Source organism: Perognathus longimembris, chromosome 7, assembly GCF_023159225.1.
Source record: "Perognathus longimembris pacificus isolate PPM17 chromosome 7, ASM2315922v1, whole genome shotgun sequence".
Lineage (NCBI taxonomy): Eukaryota > Metazoa > Chordata > Mammalia > Rodentia > Heteromyidae > Perognathus > Perognathus longimembris.
The window spans coordinates 66355017-66360206 of record NC_063167.1 but is presented as its reverse complement, the minus strand read 5'-3'; the positions used below and the strand labels follow the sequence as shown (position 1 = coordinate 66360206).

Genomic DNA, 5190 nt, shown 5'->3' with positions numbered 1-5190 from the left:
CATAGGTGGTTTGCCATAGTTCTAGTTGGCAGCCTTGGATATGTGGAGGTGAATGAAAAGAACATGTGGACAGGGCCTGCTCATGTCACAAATGGTTGAGGGTCCTTTTGCTCTGTTTTGATAGAAATCACAAATGGCCAAGGAACAGCTCCCTTAGTGCTGGCAGCTCTGAGCTCTTGAGTACTAGAGAATTATGGACTGTGCTTATAAACCAGAGACTTTTAGCTCTAGAACATGAGCTATACTAACTAGAGGTTTAAGGCTCCAGAGGCTTTAAAAAATCAAAGGCTTATAACTTGAGGTGCTCAGGTCACAGTAAGATATGGGCTTTGAAAACTAGAAACTATGGCTCTAGGCCCTGAGAACGAGAGGCCTTATTACCCTGCGTTTTCAAAGTCAAAGACTTCTAGCTCTGGGTGCTCAAGTCAGAGGTAAGTTCTTCTGAGCTTTGACTGTCAGCAGCCCAGCACCTAGCAGCTAGTGTTACAGCTCCTGAGCTTCGGATATAGGGCTCTTTGGCTTTTAACCCTTGCTGTCTTCTCGGGAACTCTTCCAAGGTCCAGGGATTGCAGAAATAATCATTCGGTCTTCACAGCCTCCGACTTTCCACAGTGTCTGCTCTCTGAAACTCAGCTGTTCTCTGAAACTCTTCAGTTGCCTCTTTACTGTAGGTAAAGGTAGGTTTGGGGCTCTTTTGCAAATAGTTCACTCTACAGTATCATAATAAAGATCACAAGTAAGCAATGAAAGTCCATTCAAAAGAAACCTTTAGGGCTAGAAGAGTTGGTCAGGTGATAAAGCATTGGCTTAGCAAGTGGAAGACTCTGAGTTCAAAACTCCAGTAGCCACAGATAAGTAAACACACACACACACACACACACACACACACACACAGCCTTTGAAGTATCCTATATTGATCAACAAAATATGTTTGTGCTCAGATTGCGATTCACTACCTTTTAAGTAGACAGCTTCCAGTTCTAATCATCACACACTTTATATATAAAACCCTTGATGGGAAGCTGCTTTCTTCTCATAACTCAGTGTTGCTCTCATGGCCACTGACCACCCTCCCTGGGGGACCCTCCTGACTCTCCGGAAAACCTCATCCCTGACCTAACTGAAAGTGCAGTATTGTCGGTGTCAGAAGGGTACCCTGCAAGTCCCCAACAGGATAGGACAAGACAAGGACATTCCAAAGAAGATCTTATACTTGAATGTATAAAAACCTGAAACCCTTCCACCCTCACCACTCCTTGTTCCTCCAATGCTGCTTGCATGGAGTCCCTCAGCGGCAATGATTATTTCTGGTCTGTTGAGGTCTCTGCCTTCTTTTTCTCCTTCCCTCTGCTTGATCTTTCCGAACAGATGGAAAGGAGTTGCTGGAGGACTCACTGTCCTTAAAGGGGACTCCGTCTACATCCTCTCCCTTTCTCTCCTCTCTTTTTCCTTCCTAAAACAGCAGCTTTCAGAGAGCCAGTCAGTCCCTTGAGCCTACCACAAAAGGGGTGCTGAAGCCCCCTGCTAAACAGCGGCCTGTGATCAGCCAGAAGTCCTTGCCTTTAAGGGGTCAAGATTTTGGCCTACGTCTTTATTGACTGAATTGGTAAACTCTGTTGTTAGCCCACTGTTTTCCCTAATCTCCTCTTTCTCACCATTGTAAGGAAACTGAGTCATGAGGCTATCAGGATAAAGAAAGAGCAGAAAGCAAACTTAGCAGATTTTACTCAGGAGCAAGGCCTGGGAAGGGCGACCAAGTCTCCTTTAATATGGCTGAAGGCTCACCTCCCTTTAAAACTAGGGCTCTTTAAATATTAGCCAGATAGAGTGAAGTCAGGGGGAGATGAAAGCGGGGAAGATGAAGGCGGAGTGGATAAGCAATGTTATTTTGACTTGCCCCAACCCATGGCCCACCTCTAAGCCTCGTCCACTTTGTGGTACATGAGGACACTAGAAAATGGACTATCTTAACAAGTTGGATAAGAAATGTACTCACTGCCTTAAGTATGGAAGTGTAATCCCTCTGTATATCATGTTGACAATAAAGAAATAATAATAATAATAATAATAATAATAATAATAATGAAAACGGACTGTCCTCAACAGCAAAGCCCTGGCTCCCTAGTACAGCCAGACCCAGAGTTCCCCCTCCCACAACTAGAATGAGTCCATTTCTCTTCCAACAATCTACTCACTTCAGGATCTAGATTCTTAATTTCTCCCTTAAGGAAAAACTCCCATAAGAGGCTTCAAAAGGCCCCCTGGAGGAACTCCTTCCTCTCATCTGTTCCCTAATTGTTGCTATCCAATGGCTCACACATTCCCTTTTTGTACATTCCTTCTGGAAAAGAAAAAAGTGTTGTGGTCTAAAAATGGGTTTCAGCTACCCCCCTTAAAATGTATGATTAACAAAAGGGATTTTGTAAATACTATAAAATTAAATCAACCCCTAGCAAATTCTGTAAACTTCCAAAGAAAATAGTTTAGGAGAAATGCAGTCTCCCAGACAGGCATGCTGACAGAAAGAAAGATGAGAGCCAAACAGAATATCCTACCTGCCAAGCCTGGGCTTCCACAGTGGTCTATGATGAAACTAGTAAGAAATGGATACCAATAAAGCCTGGACAATTGGGATTTAGCAGGATCAACATCTATCACAACACTGCCAGCAACATCAACACCTTTACAGTCATCAGAGTCAAGCTACACGATTAACAGATTGTGATCAATCATGAAAGGGCTCCAGTACAATCAGGCATCAACTACCTTAACCAGTGATAAGATGCCCACCAGATGTACCACTTAAACTTTTCAAGGAAGGAAGAAGTGACCACATGCTTCAATGCAATGCTGTTTGCCTGGAACATCATGAATTCCCAAGAAGGAGGCTTCTCCACTCAGTATCAGGTACAGAATGGCCCCCTTTCCTGGGGAGATGGAGATCCAGAGAAGACAAGTGATGGAGCAGCAGCAGCACCTGCCAATCTCCCATTCTCCCACTGAGGCATCCCTCATCTGTAGCCAGTGCCCTGCTCTCATGTATTGGGCCTCCATACCCACAACTGCACCTAGTGTCCCCTCCATCCACAGGGGCCACTCCCTACTCTACTTTCCCGCCAGAGCCAAAGGGACCAGCCACAATGAAAGTTCTGCCTTAGGATTGGCTGCTGCCCTGTTTGGGGCCAAGCTGAGGAGGGTGCAATGGCCAGAAGATGATGATGAGCCTGGAAGCTCCAGTCCCAGCAGGACCTGAAAGTCTCATCCCAACCCCGCAAGCAGTGAGGCTAGTGGAGGAGGCCTCATGGAGATGAACAATCAGCTAGCCAAGTTAGGAAGAGACATCTTTATCAAAGGAGTTAAAATGGAACTGTGACTATCAAGTGTGCTGCTTGTTAGAAGGAGAAAACTTCTTCAGTGGTGGTGAAAGGACTGAACCACCTTTGAGTGGGAGTTTTCCACTGACCTCATCAACCTCCTCCAGCTACATCTGCCTGTCACCCCATTCTTAGCCCCATTCCCGGCTGTGATAAGAAAAGAGGTTTCCTTTGGATAAGAAAGAATTTGGAAAGTAAGATTTGTCTTAAATGTTACAAAATGGAAAAAGGAAAAATTTAGACTAATGATCAAATGTTCAAGTAAGTAACACATGATATGAGTCTGTCCTAAATTTATAAAATAGAGCTTATTATTAAAGTTGTAAAGTTGGTATGTAATTAACTTGGCTATTATTTAAAAACCAATCTAAAGATTTTTCCTAAGGTCAAGATTAATACATGGATATAAAACCAGCATCCTATTCCTTATGTCCATCTACATAAGTAATTGTGTACTATTAAGTTTATAATGACATGTTTATTTATGGCAAGGCTCTTTAAATGATCACCTTTAAATAAGTACATTAAACTAAAATGCCATTTTTTCTTGCTGTCTAACATATCTCTTTCCCAATTATGTAAGCTGCCGTGGATATCAAGTTGAAAAGAACATCAAGCAGGCCTGTGTCCGTGCAATCCTCATTATAATCAAAATGGTTTAGTGACATCTACAGTGGTTTCAATCTTAATTAGTATCTGAATATGCCATATACATTAAAAATAACTGGAGAGTTTAATCAGTTATTGTTTTAAAACTTTTATAATGACTACTGTTAAAGTTTCTTGTCATTACAGATTTGATCCTCTGCAGCATTTATAGTTAGACCCATGGAGGGATAAATTACTTTGACAAGTGTTTATTGGTTAACTTTTATTCTTAATAAGTTTAAGGTGAGTCCTGCTTAAAGGCTATTTCTATCTATCTCCTGGTTGCTTAAATTGGAAATGAAAGGGTCTATTGGCACAAAATCTCACTTGACCTATCAGTCAACTGGGACACCTCTTGACCAACTGGAACACCTTATCCCAGCACATATCCCAACAAGAAGAAGACACCTACTAGACCTACCCGGACAAAGCTTATCCTGGCAATGAGGGACCAACCAGGGCAGTGGACTCTTAAATGGAGTCACTTGTGCTTATCCTTTCAAAAAGTGACTAAAGCCAGGAGATCAAAAGAAAATAGTTCATAAGCATCTAATGAGCATACCTGGCTACCTACTAACTGGACGGGAACTTACACCCTTGACTTTCTGTTACTCATTATTTTTATTTATAGTAGAAAGAATAGGCTTGTATGGGGGTGGTGGTGGTGGTGGATAGTTTAAAAGTACCAAAAAGGTCACAGAGGGAGGCAGGGAAAAAGTCCAGTCTCAAGCATCTGCTCAAGGCTCTAATTTGCAGTAAATTAAAGCCCTCTTCTAGGGCCTCAAGATAAGGACACATGACCATTTAGACTCAATAGATACATGATAGAAGTTATCAGATGTTGCCTTAGTCCTTCAGGATCTGCACACTCAGGTTAATGCTATTTTGCCTGCTGGCCACAATTAGTGTGCTCTAAAAATGGAGAAAGGATATCATTAAAAAAAAAGACATGTATCTAGGAGAAGCAAATACTTGGAAAAATGGCTCCTCCTGGTACAAAGTGCTTATGTGGCAGGATGCATTCTTTCTCTGAAGGACTCCACCTTTCTGCTTATCTGTTTTCCAGCTTGCTTACCAACTCAGTGAAGCACTGCCAGGTTTTCTTATTGAAGTCAATGGCCCTAAGTGAAGAGTCTGACTTTTAGAGGAAAGCTTCACAATCTTTCAC

General features: G+C 42.4%; 1 pseudogene; it reads left to right on the top strand.

Moving 5' to 3' along the window:
- The first annotated feature begins 345 nt into the window (after positions 1–345).
- Positions 346–3373, top strand: LOC125355726 (annotated as a pseudogene).
- Positions 3374–5190: the final 1817 nt, after the last annotated feature.